This window comes from Aythya marila, assembly GCF_965140915.1.
Source record: "Aythya marila genome assembly, chromosome: 19".
NCBI classification, from domain to species: Eukaryota; Metazoa; Chordata; class Aves; order Anseriformes; family Anatidae; genus Aythya; species Aythya marila.
Genome location: NC_139060.1, coordinates 118,768 through 137,824, shown reverse-complemented (window position 1 = coordinate 137,824; position 19,057 = coordinate 118,768). Strand labels below are relative to the sequence as shown.

General features: G+C 50.2%; 1 protein-coding gene across 8 annotated transcripts in view; it reads left to right on the top strand.

Annotated features, from left to right (window-relative positions):
* Positions 1-18,699, top strand: part of LOC309885593 (dual specificity testis-specific protein kinase 2-like) — an 84,452-nt gene extending 65,753 nt beyond the window's left edge. For 2 of the 8 annotated variants that reach the window (XR_014318825.1, XR_014318826.1), the window contains exons 12-14: positions 9,895-9,943; positions 10,263-10,328; positions 17,043-18,699. The gene's annotated coding sequence lies outside the window, so the exon portion shown is untranslated. The other 6 variants (XR_014318830.1, XR_014318824.1, XR_014318827.1 and 3 more) reach the window with 6 other exon arrangements.
* The last annotated feature ends 358 nt before the right edge of the window (positions 18,700-19,057 follow it).

Below are 19,057 nucleotides of genomic sequence, written 5' to 3'. Positions count from 1 at the left end.
ATGGAAAATCAGGTGATTGCTGGCAGCCAACATGGCTTCACTAAGAGCAAATCATGCCTGACACATCTGTTGGCCTTCTATGATGGGGTTACAGAGTTGGTGGATAAGGGAAGAGCTACTGGTGTTGTCTGTTTGGACTTGTGCAAAGTATTTCATGCTGTCCCACTTGATATCTTTGTCTCCAAGTTGAAAAACCATGGATTTGATGGATGGACCACTTGATGGGTAAGGTATTAGCTAGATGGTTGCACTTCAAGAGTTGGGGTCAATGGTTCATTATCCAAGTGGAACAAGGTTATGAGTCATGTTCCTTAGGGATCAGTACTAGCATTGGTGCTGTTTAACATCTTTGTTGGTGACATGGACAGTGAAATCGAGGGCACCCTCTGCAAGTTTGCTGATGACACCAAGCTGTGTGGTGTGGTTGACATTCTGGAGGGAACGGATGTCATCCAGAGGGACCTGGACAGGCTTGAGACATGAGTCTGTGCGAACCTCATGAATTTCAACAACACCAAGTGCAAGGTCCTGCATGTGGTCCAGGGCAATCCCAAACGAAATACAGGCTTGGCTGGATTAAGAGCACCACTGAGGAGAAGGACCTGGGGAGTGCTGGTGGATGAGAAGCTCAACATGAGCCAGCAATGTGCACTTGCAGCCCAGAAAGCCAACCATATCAAAAGAAGCATGGTCAGCAGGGTGAGGGAGGGGATTCCCCCCCCCCCCTACTCTGGTCTTGTGAGACTCCTGGAGCACTGTGTTCAGCTCTGGGGCCCCCAGAACAGGAAGGACATGGAAGTATTATAACAAGTCCAGAGAAGGGCCATGAAAAAGATCAAGGGGCTGGAGCACGTCTCCTTTTGTTGATACATAGGTATCATTGATACCTATTGTATCATTGGTACAATAGAAGGAAGGGATGCCATCCAAAGTGATCTGGACAAGCTAAAGAAATGGGCCCTTGTGAACCTCATGAGGTTCAACAAGTGCAAGTGCAGGGTGCTGCACCTGGGTCGGGGCAATCCCATACATGAGTATAGACTGGCTGAAGAACTCAATGAGAGCAGCCCTGCAGAGAAGGACATGGTGGTCCTGGAGGACTGAAAGCTTGACTTGAGCCATCAGCACACGCTTGCAGCCCAGAAGGCCAACTGCATCCTGGGCTGCCTCAAAAGATGAGTGGCCAGAAGGTCAAGGGAGGTGATTGTCCCACTCTGCCCTTGTGAGGCCCCACTTAGAGTACTGCATCCAGGTCTGGAGCCACAAAGATGATCAAGGGGCTGGAGCATCTCTCCTACAAAGACAGACTGAGAAAGCTGGGGCTGTTCAGTCTACAGAAGAGAAGGCTCTGGAGGGACCTCATTTGTGGCCTTTCAGTACTTAAAGGGTACTTAAAAAAAGATGGAGAGCAACTTGTTACTCAATCAGATAATGGCAGAACAAGGTGGAATGGTTTTAAACTAAAATAGGGGAGATTTAGATTAGAGGTTAGAAAGAAATTTTTCACTCAGAGGGTGGTGAGGCACTGGAACAGGTTGCCAAGAGAAGTTGTGGATGCCCTATCTCTGAAGGTGTTCAAAACCAGGTCAGATGATGCCCTGAGCAACCTGATGTAGTGGGTGGCATCCCTGCCTATGGCAGGGGGCTTGGAACCAGATGATCTTTGATGTCCCTTCCAACCCAGGCCATTTCATGATTCCTACGAAGACAGGCTGAGGGAGTTGGGGTTGTTCAACCTGGAGAAAAGAAGACCTTACGGAGACCTTATAGCAGCCTTCCAGTGCCTAAACAGGGCCTACAGGAAAGCTGGGGAGGGACTCTTTGTCAGGGAATGCAGTGCTGAGGCGATCGGCTCCGGGGCACACACGTTCTGCAGTGGAGCAGGGGATTGAGACAGGCAGGGCTTTTTTTTTTTTTGGCACTGAGGCCACTCGAAGCATCCGAGGGGGCCGCCAGGACCTGGCAGCCCTTGCAAGGGAGGCTGGCGAGGCCTAGGCGGAGCCAGCAGCACCCCCTCCCTGGCTGTTCAAAAGCAGCCCCTAGGCAGCGTGAGCAACCAGGAGCGCGGCAAACAGGGCGGGCAAAAAGGGCGTGGTGCATCAGAAGGGAGTGGCGCGGCAGTTAGTGTGGCAGTTTGCGCAGGCAGGGTGAGCAGGTAGGGCCCTTTGCCGCTCTCTTGCAGCAGTCTTTCCCTTCGGTACTGATACTGGTAGCCTGCTTGTGAGAAACCCGGCAGAAAACCATGGCCTCCGCATCTCTTGCGGCCTCTCCAGCTGCAGTCACCGATGTGGCTACTCAGATGGAGGGCTCAGGGAAACACACTGCCGTTCAGGTCTTGGGCTGCAGGGTGCGCCCGAGTCTTCTGTCCGTATCCGACAGCAGCAGTGCGGGGTATGCCTGTGGGAGGTGTGCCCAGGTTGAAGAGCTGCTCAAACAGGTAGCGGAGCTTTGGGAGGAGGTGAGCAGGCTCCCGAGCATCAGGGAGTCAGAGAGGGAAATTGACTGGTGAAGGTGTATGCTACCTTCTCTGAGACAGACTCATGTGACGCACGGAAAAGACTCTTCAACCATAGGGTTGTAAAGTAGGTATACTTTATTGCAGTGCACCGGGTGCACCGGGAATAGCTTCCCTCAAAAAGTGTGCACCTGCCCGGTCGTCTCTCGCAATTTTGTACACGAATACTGTTACATATTACATGAGCTCTAATACATATTAATTAATTTCCCCCAAAAGGGGGACCTCTTCCAAGTACTCATTTCCATACTCCCCGCCCTTCCGGTTGCACCTGCGCAATGTAGCCTGGTGGTCATGGGCAGGGGTCTTTCAGGATGAAGGCAACGAGGAAGAGGAGATTAAACTCTCTTTACCTTTGTGGACTTTGACCTTGTGTTGGACAATTTAGGCTTTTTTTCTTATCTTTGCCTTGTTTCCTGCCAACAAGTTGTTCATTCTTTCTTAACAAGATGTTCATTCTTCCCTCATCCATTAGCCTTGAATGATATCTTCTTTTTACATCTGCTTCTCATCTACATCCCTATAATTAGGATATTTTTAGGTTCTCATCCACATCCCCAATACTTAAGATATTTTACCGTATATGTAATGTAGCTAGATACTAATTCAGATAGTTTTTTTTTAACATCTTCCCCATCTCACATGAGCCTGCTGCAGCACAGGTGCCTCCTGCTGTGCAGAAGACAAAAGTCCCCTCATCCCACCAGGCAGTAAAAGTGGACCTAGGCCATGGTGGGAAGGGAATGGAGGCAGGTTCCTGTTCGGGTGGTAGGAGGGCCCTGTCCCTGCCCACCTCACCTTCCCATCTACCCTTATGTAACAGGTACAAGGCTCTAGTCAGCCATAGTCAGAACAATGAAGTAGACGAAAGCCCGTCCCAGTTGGAGAGGGTGCCTAAGGCAAGGCAACCTACCCCCCACATTGCTACATTATCTGTCAAGAAAGACAGAAGGGTTATTGTCATGGAGGACTCCCTTTTGAAAGGGACAGAGGGCCTGATATGCCGACCGGACCCAACCGACAGTGAAGTCTGTTGTCTCCCCGGGGCTCGGGTGAGAGACTTAGCTAAGAAAGTCAAGCACCTGTTACGGCCCACCGACTACTACCCGCTACTGGTCTTTCAGGCTGGTAATGACGAGGTGGCAATGAGAGCGAGGAGGGTCTGAGAGCAATCAAAAGGGACTTTAGGGCTTTGGGGTGACTACTTAAAGGATCAGGGGCACAGGTTGTTTTCCTCTGTCCTTCCAACGGGGGGATTGATGTTGACAAGCAGGCTCACCACATTGACATGTGGCTTCAGGACTGGTGCAACCGACAGAACTTTGAGTTTTTCGATCATGGGAAGGTCTATGTGACGCCAGGCCTGCTGTCACCAGTTGGGATGCACCTCTCAGAGAGGGGTAAGGATTTTGGCTCAGGAGTTGGCAGGGCTGATAGATAGGGCTTTAAACTAGAGTTGAAGGGGAAAGGAGATAAAACCAGGCATGCCGGTGATGAGCTAAGGGATGGTGCGCTAGAATCAGAGGGACTGTGTACCAGAGAGGTCCTTCAGTCGGCTCCACAAGGTTCTGTGTATAGGGAAGCGCATTTGAAATGCTTCTACACAAATGCACGCAGTATGAGTGTTGAAGAATGGCTCAAAGAGCAAGGGAACGGGTCCCTAGAGGAATTGTACAAGCAAGGCAAAGAAAATACAGAGTTTATAGCCATGGAGTAGGCCGGATGAGAAGCATTCTTGTGAAATATGCAAGGAGCAATCTGTCCTTGAGAGAGAGATAAACAGGTGGATCTGAGGCCTGGGAAGATAAGGAAGTAGCTTATGCGCTGTAACTGCAAGTAGGAGAAACAGTATTTTTTGCAACACTTCTAGGCTTAGCCAATAGAATAGTGACCACTAGGCATAATTATCGCTGTGTGTATAAATATACGGATATCTGCACAATAAAGTTGAAGCTTGTATTACCACTCATATTAAGTTGATCACTTGTTTTCCCGCGCTGAACTCGGTGGGTCTTTTTTCCACATATGAGGAATAAAATGGAGGAGCTAGAAGTCTTGGCCCAGTCCCACAGCTGCGACATCATCGGCATAAGCAAAACCTGGTGTGCTGAGTCCTGTGGCTGGTGTGCTGCAATAGACGGTTACAGGCTCTTCAGGAGGGACAGGCAGGGTAGGTGAGGTGGCGGGGTGGCGATGTATGTGAAGCATGGGCTAGACTGCATGGAACTTCAAGTTGGGGATGGCAAAGTTGAGAGCCTCTGGGTAAGGATTAAGGGATGAACAAATAAAGGGGATTTTGTTGTGGGAATCTATTACAGACCTCCCAGCCAGGACGACAACACTGATGAATTATTTGCAGAACTAAGAGATGCCTCGAGATCAACTCCCCTTGTCCTTATGGGAGATTTCAACTTGCCAGACGTCAACTGAGATCACCACATGGCCGACACGAGCAAGGCCAGGATGTTCATAAAGCACCTAGATGATAACTTCTTGGTGCAGGTGCTAAGGCCAACTAGGAAAGGTGCCCTCCTTGATCTGTTGCTGGAAAGCAGAGAGGGTCTTGTGGGAGATGTGGCAACTGGCGGCCATCTTGGTCATAGTGACCATGAAGTGGTTGAGTTTAGAATTTATGGTGACAGAAAGAAAACTGCCACCAAAACTTCAGCCCTGGATATGGGGAAAGCAGACTAGGCTGTTCAGGGAACTAGTCAGCAAGGTCCCCTGAGAAGCTGCTTTTGAAGTCATTGGCGTCCATCAGTGCTGGTCAATCTTAAAGCACTGCCTCCTAAAAGCACAAGATCAGGCGATTCCAAAATATTGGAAGGCAGGCAGGCGGGGCAGAAGGCCGGCCTGGCTGACCAGGCATCTACTGGAGCTTAGACAGAAAAAGAAAGTGTACAGCTGCTGGAAGGAGGGTCAGGCGATGAGGAAGGAATATGCTGTTCATGTTTGTAGGGAGAAAATTTGTGGGGCCAAAGCCCAACAAGAGTTGAAGCTGGCCAAGTCTGTGAGAGACAATAAAAAAGTTTTTTTAGATATGTTAACAGAAAAAGGAGAAACAAAGAAAACTTAGGTCTGCTACTTGACGGGGAAGATCTCCTCACCGACAATGACATAGGCAAAGCAGAGAAGTTTAATGCCTTCTTCACCTCTGTCTTCAATGCTGCTGATGGGCTTTGGGACCCTGGGTGCCCTGAGCGGGAGGACCATGATGGTGGGAATGACAAACTCGCAACCAACCCTGAATGTGTGCAGGATTTGCTGCTCCACCTGGATCCATACAAGCCCATGGGTCCAGATGGGATCCATCCCAGGGTGCTTAAAGAGCTGGCTGATGTCATTGTGGGACCTCTCTCAATTATTTTTCAATGATCTTGGGAATCTGGAGAGGTCCCAGTAGACTGGAAGCTGGCAAATGTTGTGCCATATTTTAAGAAGGGTAAGAAAGAAGACCCTAGCAATTACAGGCCTGTCAGTCTCATGTCAGTGCCTGGTAAAATTATGGAGAAGATGATTCTTGAAGTTATTGAGGCACACCCAGGCGACAATGCAGTCATTGGTCCCAACCAACATGGGTTCATGAGGGCTAGGTCCTGCCTAACAAATTTGCTTTCCTTTTATGAAGGAAAGGGAAACCAGCTGATGTGATCTTTTTGGACTTCAGCAATGTTTTTGGCATGGTTTCCCATAGGATCCTACTGGACAAAATGTCTAGCATGCAACTTAACAAAAACATCATACGATGGGTGAGCAATTGGCTGATGGGCACGGCTCAAAGAGTTGTGGTTAATGGGGCCAAATCTGACTGGCGGATGGTCACTAGTGGGGTCCCTCAAGGCTCCATTTTTCCTGGACTGTGTAGAAGACAGCTTCCTGATTCAGCTGGTGAGTGAGTATACAAGAGGGGGTGCCCTGCCAGACCTGCTGTTCACAAACAGAGAAGGACTGGTGGGAGATGTGGTGGTAGGGAGTTGTTTTGGGCAGAGTGACCATGACATGGTAGAGTTCTTTATTCTTGGGGAGTCAGCGAAACTGCTACGTTGTACTTCCAGAGGGCAGACTTTGAACAATTCAGGACACTAGCAGGGAGGGTCACGTGGGAGTCAGTCCAGAAGGGCAAAGAGGTCCAGGAAGGATGGATGCTCCTCAAGAAGGAAGTCTTCAAGGTACAGGAGCAGACTGTCTGTGTGTGCCATAAGATTAGCCGGCAGGGAAGACCAGCATGGCTGAACAGGGAACATTTGCTGAGTCTCTGGGGAAAAATAGAGTTTATGTCCAGTGGAAGAAGGAATAGGCAACTCAGGAAGAATACAAGGACGTCACCAGAATATGCAGAGAGAAAATCAGAAAGGCCCAGTACAAACTCAACCTGGCCACTATGGTTAAGGATAAAAAAAAAAAAAAAAAAAGGTTTCACAAATGTATTTATGATAAGAAGAGGGCCAAGGAGAATCTCTGTCCTTTACTGGACATAGAGGGGAACATGACTACTGAGCATAAGGAAAAGGCCAAGGTTCTTAATGACTTCTTTGCATCTGTCTTTAATAGTCAGACCACTTATCCTCGGGTACTCAGCCTCCCAACCTGGAAGTCTGGGATGGATAGTAGAATAAACACCCCACAATCCAGGTGGAAACATTTAGAGACCTGCTACTCCACAAGGACTGTCACAAGTCCAGGGGGCCAGACAGGATACACCTGAGGGTGCTGAGGGAGCTGGCGGATGTGATTGCTGGGCCACTTTCCATCATCTTTCAATGGTCATGGTCAACTGGAGAAGTCCCACTGGAGACTTGCTAATGTGACACCCATCTAAAAGAAGGGTTGTAAGGAGGACCCTGGGAACTACAGTACTGTCAGCCTGAACTTGGTGTCAGGAAAGGTGATGAACAGGTCATCGTGAATGCAATCAGGCAATGTATGCAGGACAACCAGGTGATCAGGCCCAGCCAGCTTGGGTTCATGAAAGGCAAGTCCTGTCTGACCAACCTCATCTCCTTCTATGACCAGATAACCTGCCTGGTGGATGAGGGAAAGCGTGTTGACATAGTCTACCTAGACTTCAGCAAGGTCTTTCACATGGTCTCCCAGTGTATTCTTCTGGAGAAGCTGGAAGCCCATGTCTTGGACAGGTACACTCTTTGCTGGGTTAAAACCTGGCTGGATGGCTTGGCCAAGAGAGTGGTGAATAGAGTGAAATACAGCCGGCAACTGGTCATGACTGGTGTTCCCCAAGGGTCTCTGTTGGGGCCCATCTTTTTTAATATCTTTATTGCTGATTTGAATGAGGGAATTGAGTGTGTAATAAATATTGTATAATAAGTTTGTTAATCAAACTGGTGGGAAAGCTTGTGGGGGCTGTGACAACCCCGTACAGCTGGAAAGTTTCCAGCTGACCATCCTGATAAGAACCTGTAATAAATCTTGGGGAAGCTTGTGGGGGCTGTGACAATCCTATATAGCTGGAAAGTTTCCAGCTGACTATCCTGATAAGAACATGTGTAGAACATGTATAGTGCTTGCTCAGCAAGATCACAACCCCCAACACAGAGGAAGACTAAGGCCTTCATCCTCACGACCACCAGGAGGTCCGAGACGACCCCCTAGCAACAGTACGCGCAACCGCAGGACATACCAGGATATGCCACATACACCTGGAACAACCAAGCTATAAAACGGGGACTCTGGCGGGGGTGAGGTGCACGCCGTTGGTGGAGCGGAGACTCCCCGGCCACCCAGTGCTGTTTTGCCTGCTTGAATGCTTGCTTAATAAATTTAGCTCTGATAAAGATTATTCTGAGTGGTTTTGGTTCCAACCTTGTTACAGAGTGCACCCTCAGTAAGTCTGCAGATGACATGAAGTTGGGGGGTAGCATCGATCTACCAGAGGGCAGGAAGGCTCTTTAGAGAGACCTAGACAGGATGGGTCCTTCCCTGCTCCCGTGGGATGCATCTTTGCTCACCACCCAGACTATGGGAGCAGAATTTTCTGAGGGAACTGTCCCAGCAGCCAAGACTTGCTGCTCAGCAGACCACAGAATTTTCACCAGTTGCTGCCCCCCCACACAGCCGCAAGACAGCCCTGGGCGCATGCCGCACCCCCCAATCACGCCACCATCCGCCTTGCTGCCCCCAGCCGCCCGGCGTCCAGCATCAGGGGCAGAGGCACCACCACCGCGTGCTCTGGTCGGGAGCAGCACAGAGAGGGCAAGGCAAGAAGCTACACTGTGATTGGTGAGAATCCCTGCCACCACAGAATGAGGGTGCTGAGGATTGGCCGGTACCCTTCCTCCTTTCCTCAGCAGGAGAGCAGTGAGAGCCTTTCTGATTGGCTGCTGCTTTCCACACCTTGCAGTAAGCCTCTTCCTAGTGGCTGCCCACCGTTGAGCTCGTGCGGCAGCGGCCTGGGCGAGCGGCATCCGTGGGCTCCCCGTCAGGGCTCCGGAAGGTGGGGGAGCGCGAGGGGCAGCACTGGGTGGGGATGATGGTGGAGGCAAAGGCAGGCACCGTGGCCGTGGTCAGGCCTAGGTTAAAGCCCGTGGTGATATCCTGGGACTGTGACTTCTCATGATTTGTGAGTAGTAGCAGGCTTCACAGATTTTATGACATCATTGGTGTGTATTTCCTTATGAGCACTGGTGACATCACTAGACCTGCCCCAAATAGCCACATTGTGATCAGTGACATAGTGAGTGCTAATTGCTAATTAGTACTAATTATCAGGATTTGTGCTATAGTAGTGAAGGAATCAGTGCCCATAGTATAGTAGCAACAGTGACATCACCACTGTTTTTGCCATCATGCTCATTACATGTAAGTCACATTGCAAACAACTGTGACAGAATGATGCTTTGCTGGTCGTTCAGTGTTTTCTGATTTCAGGGCCTTAACGCAGGCAACAGTGATGTTAAGGGTGTAAGTGACATTATACCAAAAAATATCAGAGATAGTATCAGAAACTAGGTCAAAGTCATCACTAACAACAACGTTTTTGCCACTGATGAAGTCACTGCTGTCTGTGCCACCAGAACTTTGGAGCAATAGTGTCATCAGCTTTCACAGCGACACAAAGGACAGGACGTTGAGGTCCCACCAGCAGTTGGGGCACCCTTTCCATCTCCTCAGGGCTGGGGACAGAGTTAGTCCTGCTGAAACTGTGTGGGAACACCTCAGCCCCAGTGCAAGGACAGCTGTGACCCTGCTGGTGGTTTGGAAGCACCCTGGGGAGTTTGGGGCTGCAGCTTTTCCTGGGACTGTGACAGCAATGGCCCTGACAGTAGAACTGGAGATGTATTATCCCTGTTCCTGGTTGGGGATGGTGCTGGCCCTGCAAGGGGTAGGGCTGGGGGCACCCACCTTCCTGACTGTCCTTACAGCCCTGCTCCTGTCGCAGACCACGTGGCTTGAAACCAAGATCTGTGTGTGGTGAGTATGGCCTCAAGCCTGTTCTGAAATATTCGTAGTGGATCTGCTTTCCCCTACTGTCCCCAGCCATTCCCATGTCTCCCATTCTCAACTGTCCACATTTGTGCCTATATCTTTTCTCCTTTCTGCCCCTTTTTCTTCCTCCCAGAAGTCTGAGAAGGCACACCTGGGCCCGTGAGTTCTCAATGGCCTAGCTGTGTCTGCTTACCCCCATCTGTCCTCTGCCCTCCTGCCCTTTCCCACCCCCCAGTCCCACTGTCCCCATCTGTCCCCATGTCTCTTGTCATCATTACTCCCTTCCCCCTCCACATCCCTGCAGGACAAACCTGGATGTGGTGGCCATGGAGAGACTTGAGGCAGCTCCAACCCTGCAGGATCGGCATGTGTGAGTGAGGGGATGGGGGTGCTTGGAGAGGCCTTGGACACTTGAGTCACCCTGAAACACTTCTGGACTACCTTGGGTCACTGGGGATGCCAGGGGAAAAACACCTGGGGGACTCAAATACCAAGACACCAGCAGGGAACCCTGGAGACACTGTAGAACAATTCTGAGGCATCTGAGACCCCTGAAGACACTCTGGTGACATACTGGGACATTATGGGGGCTCCAGGCATGATTGGGAAAAACCCAGAACATCCTAGGCAACAGATAGGACACTCTAGGCACCAATGGGACACTTGAATAATGCCTCTGGGGACCTCCAAAAAATCCTGGGACACCCTGGAGACCAGTAGGACACTCAGAGACCTCACCTCATGGACTCCCAGGGATACCACTGGTATACCACCATTCACCTCCTACCCCTTCCGGATTCCTTTAGTCTCCCTATCATCCCTGCAGTATCCCATTTCCCTTCATTGACCCCAGTGTCCTTGTCCCATCCAGGACATCCTAGAATCCAGTCCTGGGTGCATATGTCCCCTCCCAGGATGTCCCCATGTCTCCTACTGGTATCCTTGTTCCCCCTAGCAGCCCTCTAGGTGTTCATGTCTTTTCCATGCCCCGTTACCATGGCTTCCTCCTTAGGTCCCCTCAAGGTGTCCCAGTATGCCCCTGTTCCTCTCCCTGCAAGTGCCTACATTGTGTTTCTGAAGGATATTCTGGTCCCTTTTATTTTCCCTACTATGTCTTCCCAGGTTGTCCCTTTCATATCCCTCAAACTCTCCCTGTCCCCCTAGGATGTCCCATTTATATCCCCCTGAGGTGTGCCTGTTCCTACAGTGTTCTGACAGACGTTCTGCCAGGGCCCCCTGTCATTCAGGATGCCTACAAAGGGGCCCTGAAACTGGGCCAGGAGCTAAACCTGACCCCAGGGCCACTCTCAGCCCTGTTGGGCATTGTGCGTCAAACCATCATCATGTGCACAGGTATGTGCAGGGCTAGGAGAGGATGGGAGGACACAGCACAGCAAAGGTCTTACCACTGACTCTCCCAATCCCAGAGACACCCTTACTGGATGTGGAGGAGTGCTACACCTACCTCAGTGAGCTGCTGCTGCACCATGCTGTGCATGTGAGTCTTCACATGCCCCTCACAGCTTTATTGGCACCCATACATTCCTTGCCCCATTCTTGCACACTTGTTAGGACTTGAATACTCCCTGTGCACTCTCCATATGCTTTTCAGCATCCACACAACAACCTAAATACACCCCACATGGTTATTGGCACTTACATACTCTATCCATGCTTATTGCATGATCCTTATGTACTCCTTCCACACTTAGAGAGGCCCTGTGCTCATAGCATGCTTTCCACACACTGGTGTCCCCATGGCATGCTTAGTGGTGCGCTTTCCCCATGTACTTGTCTGAACTTGCAGCTTGCACACTCCCACATGCTTCCTTCAGGTTTACCAGAATTTGCACATTCCTTGTGCTCTGAACCCTCAGATTCCCAACATGCTTGTTGCATGCTTCTCTCTCCTCCTCTCTCCTCCCCTTGTACGCTCCATGCATACTTCCCAGCCCCTGGCTTTCTTTTGCCTGCTTCTGCCATGGTGCCATCACTGTAGTGCCCTCCGGTCAGTGCAGCTGTATTTGGACTGACCCAGGTTGCCCACATCGCAGCCCATCTCCTTGAAACAGTCCTTCGGCATGCCAGGCTCTATGGCTACATCCTCACACCCCAGGTGAGCTTGGCACTGTTGGAAGTATGCAATGGGGGCAGTACCTGCCCTGACCTCACTCCATGTCTTGTGTCCCTGCCCACAGACCTGCCTTGACCTGACTCTGGTTTATGTGGGGAGCCCTGAGCATGGCCAAGAGGTAGAGGTGTCCACTGCCCTCCTCCAGGAGGAAGGAGAGATCCCTGGGAATCCCAACAAAGGTGGAATCTTCCTAACTGGGAGGTTATGGGGAAAATGCTGGGAATTCAGGGGGCTGGAGCAAGATAGGGCAATGAAAGGGACCATAGGGTAAGTGTGGGTGCACCCTCCTATCTGGGGTGCATTGTAGGATCTCGGATGGAGGATCATGTGGAGGGTCATGGGAGGTGCCTGTGGGCACCTAGTGGTCTGGAGGGGTCGAATGGCACCTTAGGGTTATAAGGATGGTCATGTGAAGCACAACAGCATCTGGTAGCATCAAGGGAGACACTTAGGATCATGAGGTGTTTGGAGAGGACTGGAGGGTATGCCAGGACTATGGATGGCCCTGGGAACCTACAGGATCAGGCCATACCTTGCTCCATGTCCCCCTGTTCCCCTGGTTCCACCATGTCTTTCACTGTCCAGTAGCAACTTCATCCTGAGCCCTGTCTTCTCAATGTCCTGCTGTGTTCCTGGTGGAACATGTCCCTTGTTTTCACAGTCCTGCTATATCCTTTTTCAGGCCCTTAACCTGTCCCTCTCCCTGTGTTCCCTGGATTCCTCTTCCCCAGTCACTGGTTCCAAGCCCTAATTCCTGACCTCTGTTACTCTCTATGCCCTGCCTGCATGCACCCCCAGTTTTAGTCTCTGACCTCTGCTCACTTATATCCCCTCCTTGTCCCCATGTCCCCCTGTGTGTTCCCTGTCTCCGTGGTGTCAGGCCCTGAGCCCTGTCTTCCTGTGCCTCCTGTTCCCCTGTCTCTGATGTCTGGCCATGACCTGTGTACCTGTGTCCTCAGGGTCTTCATTACAGGAGGTAGTAGTGGCTGAGCTGGTCCAGGTAGCTCAAGGTTGGAGCCAAGAAGTGGAGGCCGGGCTCCTGTGTGGTCATGATCAACGTGGGACCTGCCTGTCCCCTGCAGAGATAAGCATGACCAAGGAGGATGCTTCTGGGTCCCTCCAGACCTCCCCCAGGAGCAAGAAACACCTTGGAAAACCCCAGGGATCTTGCCAGGGAAATAAAGGCCTTGGACTGTGCCAGCATCTCTGTGTTGTCTGTGGAACCTGCCCCATGTCCCATAGGATTCCCTTAGGACTCCCTCTGGGACACCTTGGGGGAACTCCTCTATCTACTGGGTTCCCAACATTCTTTGGGATGTCAGCCCATGTCACTAGGTTCTCATATCGCCTCCCTTGGAGTGCTCCACACCCATCCCAAAGCATATAGACCCCCTTTTTCTCACAATATTTATTTGTGGCCCCAGTGGATGTGGTTAATCTGGTGGCATTGGTCCAAGTACCAAATGCAATTTATTTTCAGAATTGCAATCTCTTGCACCAGTTGGAAGCAAGATGGGCTAGTTAGACCTTTAGTAACTGCATGCTAAGAGAATGCCACCACCTCACTTACTCTCAGTCAATTGCACTCTAATACTTGCTCTGGAATTTTGGTCTAACCTATAAACAAGCAAGGTTTAGGTCACCACAAATCAGCTGTGATTTGACAAGGAATATTAATGAGTTAAAAAAAAAAAAAAAAAAGCTAGTTCATGTTTCTGAACATGTTTTCAGAGCTCTGCCTGCTCAGGATTTACAGGGATGAAACATTGCGATTCAGTTCATCTGGACCACCCACTTATACACAAACTCAGGCCTAGAGGCTTCCACAGTGTGATGAGCACTTTTGGAAGTCTGTATTTGCCTGCTCACTCCTAAAGACAGTGTAGCTGTGACAGATGCTCCAGCTGTGTTTGAATGGTACCTGAAAGCTAACAGATGCTTATATTTATTCTTCACCCAAGAAATATCATGTACACGAGCACACACACAAGACTTGCCTGCTGTTGTGCAGTCAGACACAGGTGACCACAAAAGCCACATCTCTGCTTCTGCCCTATCTATTTTCTAATAGAATAGTGAGAGAGCAGTTATGGTAGGGGTTGTGGTTGTAATAGCTCCATACTTGCATAAATCTCATGCAAAGTTTAGAGATTCATTTCTTTTTCCCCTGCCAAGGATGTGGTGGTTTTACCGTGCTGGGCAGCTAAACCCCACAACCGCTCTCTCACTCCCCCTCCTTTAGATGAGGAGGGGGAGAAGTAAAGCAACGAACAACTCACGGGTTGAGATAAGGATAATTTAATTAAAGGGAAATAATAATAACAATTAAATAAAGACTACCATGAACTAAACAATTTAACTAAGGGGAAATAAAAAGGGAAAGGGGAAAATGGAAGGGAAAAGGGAAAATAATAAGAAGGGAGGAAAACAAACAAACAAAATAAATGAAGGCTATATGGAAGTGCAGAGGAAAGAAATTACTCTCTACTTCCCACAAATGAGCGATGATTGACCACGTCCTTGAAGCAAGGCCTCAACGCACGCAGCCGGTGTTCGAGAAGAGGACCGATGTTTTCCCAACGAGAGCCCACCTCTCCCCTCTTCTTCCTGTTTCCACCTTTTATTGCTGAGTGTGACACCACATGGTATGGAATATCCCTTTGATTGGTTTAGGTCAGCTGCCCTAGTGATGTTTCTCTCCTCACTTTTTGCCCACCCCCTAGGAGGGTTAGAGAAAGGCCCAGTGCTGTGCCACTGCTGCTCAGCAGTAGACACAACACTGGTGTGATAACACTGCTGTTCCAGCTACAAGTACAGAGTACGGCACTGTATGGGCTGCTGCCGGGAAAGTTAACATTCCAGCCAGACCCAGTACAAAGGAAAGTGAGGAGAAATGCCACCCAAAACATCTTTCACTGGATGATACTAAAACAACAAAGAGAGGTATGCAGATAGAAAAAATAATCACAAAGCTTTCTGCAAGCCTATCCTACAAGATATGCAAGATATGAACAAAGCAGGCTTAACAATTCATGCTGTCCAAACTCACAGTTAACTGAGACAGGATTGCCCAGCTGTGCTGGTCTCCCAGAACCTTGTTGTGCCGTAGTGTTTTGGCAGTGCTAGGGTTCCATTGAACACCATGTCTTGTTCTTTCCCTGTGGTGTGTCTGGGCTGGGACATGGTCAGATGGTTTGCATGCACTTAACTTACCTGCTTCCTGGTGTGCTCTCTCTTCGCTTTTGCACCAGTGTTCACAGGGCTTGGATGTGCGTATTGATTGTGGCTCACTAAGCATAGCTCAAGACACCCAGCATGTGCTTTGATTTTTGTGACTCTGGCATTACCAAGCTGAGGACATCACTTTTAGAAGCTATTCTCTGTTTCAATGGTTTTCTCTTTTTTAAATGCTCCTCCTCTTTTTCCGGGAGTGCATCCTTTCCAAGGTGGATATCAGGTGCTGCTCCAAAGTTGGATCTCCAAGATTTTAATGGCAAAATGCCAAGAACCTTACACTGCACTCAAAGAATACTGAATTTCCTTTGGAAAGCTGTACACAACTGTACTCTGAGCTTTGTCGCACCCCAAAACCTAAGACCTAAACAGAACCCTCACACTAGGCAAAGTGCACTGCAGCTTACTGTCAAGGAGCACCAGAGCTCAGCCTTCCTCCCTGACTGCACCTTTGATTTTGTTACTCTGGCATTGCCAGAGCGAATAGATATTCTCCAATATAATGGTTTTATTTTTTGTTAATGCTTCTCCTCTTCTTCAGCAGTCCATCCTTTCTGAAGTGGACATCAAGTGCTGCTCTGAAGTTGGGACTGTGACCTTTTAATGGCAACGTGGCAAGAACCTTACACTGCAGTCAAGAAGACCTGAAATTCATTTAGCAAGCTTTATGCATCCCCCCCCCCCTTTAGGTCTCTGCAATTTCCTTCCAAATCTTTCCCTCCCCTAATACTCACCCTAACCTTAGATTAAAGCTACCTAAGCTACCTAGGAAATGCTGATGATGACAGCCTTTTGGAAGACCACAACTGGCAGCCTTAGTACAGTCCTCCATACAACAGGACTCTGAGCTTTGTCTGAGCTTCTGAAAACCTATGCCCTAAACAGACCCCCACCCCTGCCCCAGGCAAAGCACACTGCAACAAAAGGCCAAGAATTGTTTTGCCAAGGGAAAGCCTTGCTGTGCTGTAGTGTTGTGGCAGTGCTAGGGTTCTGTTGAACACCACGGCTTGTTCTTTCCTTGTGGTGTGTCCAGGCTGGGACCTGGCCAGATGGTTTGGGTGTAATTAATTTACTGCTTCCTGGTGTGTTCTCCTTTCGCTTTTCGCAGGACCCTGACCCTGTGCAAATTGTACTGTAGCTAGCCTCGCCAGAGTGCCAGAGCTCTGCTCTTCTCCCCAGCTGTAGCTTTGATTGTGTTGCTCTTGCATTGCCAGACTGATTCCATCACTTTTACAAGTGTTTCTCCAGTTAATTTGTTTTATTTTTTGAAACCATCTCTTCCAGGACCCGAGGCAAGAGGGCTGCTGTTCTGAAACGATAAAATTAAAAATGGGGTCACTTGTGGTATTGAGAGATGGGTGCTAATGGTGGCAGAAGAATGATTATCTTTTTTTTTTTTTTTTTGTTACTGCTGAAATGCAGCATCCAACATGGGATGTCGCGACCCAAACTGCCTCTGGCAAGGTGAATGATGAACAGATGTAGCAGTTATTTTTTGGGGTGCTGTAGTCACTGCAGTTATTTTACTACATAAAATACAGTAAAAATCCTGTTTGCATTGTAGGGGTGCTGTATCTGGCTTATGAGGGCAGATAGAATCATCTGCCTCGGGGGCAGGTGAGCAGCTGCGGTAAGGGAGTGGATGAGAGTAACTGTGCTAGGGGTGCTGTGGCTTTGGCTGCTACCTCAGCCTGTGCTTTTTTTCCTCTTTGGCAGGTGTCTCACACAGCCTCAGAGGGGCACACTGCACGCTGAAGAGCAGTGTGAGAAGGTGGGCTGGTCATCAGCTAGGTTGGAGCAGAATGGCTGAGTAGTGCAAGATGAGAAAGGTCTCCCTCTTGCTCTGCAGGTGGCATGACAGGCTCTCAACTGATGTCGCTGAGGATTTGAGGCAAGGCCAGAGAGCAGCAAGGAGCGGCACGTGCAACAGCACTTCCGAGCACTGCGTTTGCTTTCTCTTTTATTCACCAGGTGCTGTGGGCAAGGTGGGCTGTGACATCAGTCTTTAGAATTGGTCTTCTATAATTATCACATAGCTTCTGGGAAGGGTGCTGTAGCAGATAAAATCTGCATGGGACAGGAAACAAGGGAAAGCATTTAGATTTTGCAGGTTTTAGCTAACCCAGGATGTATGCTGTATATCAACCACAAGGACAGGACTGAGTGAGGGAGTATGAAGATGGGACAACATTAAAGATAAGGGAAGAAAAGACTTCATACACACAGATAATAAAACAAGCAAGAACTGGCTTGGACTGCTGAAGTCTGTGCCACCCTGTGGTTTTACCTACATGACCATGGAGAGGACTTCAGAAAAAGGGATGGAAAATCTACCAGGACACTAGAGGCATGGGTATGTGAGTTGCAAGGGAAAACAAACAAACAAACAAACAAACAAACAGGAAAAAGGGGTTCAAGGGGTTCTCTGAGAAACTTGGTGCTCCAATTTCCAGTGGGCAGTACCCAGTCTTCTGGACGTCTGGTACACCGGCCCCGACTCCCTGGGGCCCCGAGGAGGACCCCGGGCGCTGGCCCTGGTCCCAGGGCTTCGCAGTGATGCCTGAGCCCCTATGCCGCTGAGCTCCTGGGGCCCCGCGGAGGTGCCCAGGCGCTGACTCCCGCCGAAGTCCCAGAACCTGCAGCAGACCTCGGGCACCCACCCACAGACCCCGTGGCGCACCCTGGGCTCCGACTCCTGCTGAACCTCTGGACCCAGAGGTGGACCCAGGGCACCAAATCCCACCTAGACCCCAGACGCCATGGTGGAACCAAGGCTCCCACTCCTGCTGAGCACCTGGACCCCGTGTGCCGACTCACGCTGAGCCCACAGAGCCTGTGGTGGACACTGGGTGCCAACTCATGCCAAACAAATGAATCCCAGCGGCGGAACACGGGCACCAACTCCCGCCGAGGTCCTTGACCCCATGGTGAACCCCGGGCGCAGATTATCACTGAGCCCATGGACCCCGCAGCGGACCCCAGGTGCCGACTCCCTGTGAGGCCCCAGAGTCAACAGTGGACCCAGGGAGCTGGCCCCTGGAGGGCCCTGGGTGCCATGGTGGACCCCCCAGCGGGAACTGAGCACTGCTGTGGACCCCGGCCGGCTACACTCGGTTGTGCCCCCACTGAGTTGGGAGATCCTTATACACTATAGGAGACTGGGTTGGGGGGAGGTTTGGAGCTGTTTTTACGCCTTTGGGGCCTGTGTCTGCGGGGGGTTGGGAGCTGCTTGTAAAATTTGGGGCCTGCAGCTGGGGGTGTAGGAGCTGGTAATACACATTTGGGGCCTGCCTTGGGGGGCTTGGGAGCAGCTTGTACACTGTAGGTGCCTCCTTCTGGGGGAGGGGTGGGAGCTCTTTGTGTACCTTTGGAGCCTGTGTACGGGGGGGGGAGGGGTGGGTGGGGATGAAATGTGACCTTCTGTCTTACATACCCTTGTATAACCACAAGTCTAAGAAAACCAGAGTGGTTAATGTGTATAGTTCTTGTATCTTGCAAAGGAATGGTCCAGCAATTCCGGTCAACAGGGGATATGAGAACAAAGGGGTTTCAGAATAACTGCTATTACAACTGTTGCATGGGACACTAGCAAGTCTCTGACATCCAGCCAAGATGGACAGAGAAGGACCTGGAAAAAGCCTGTGAGGAAGACTACGAGCTTTCAGCATGAGAGACCCCCAGAGGGACCACCGGAGACAGATAACACATGCACCAGCGGGAGGGTTCGGATT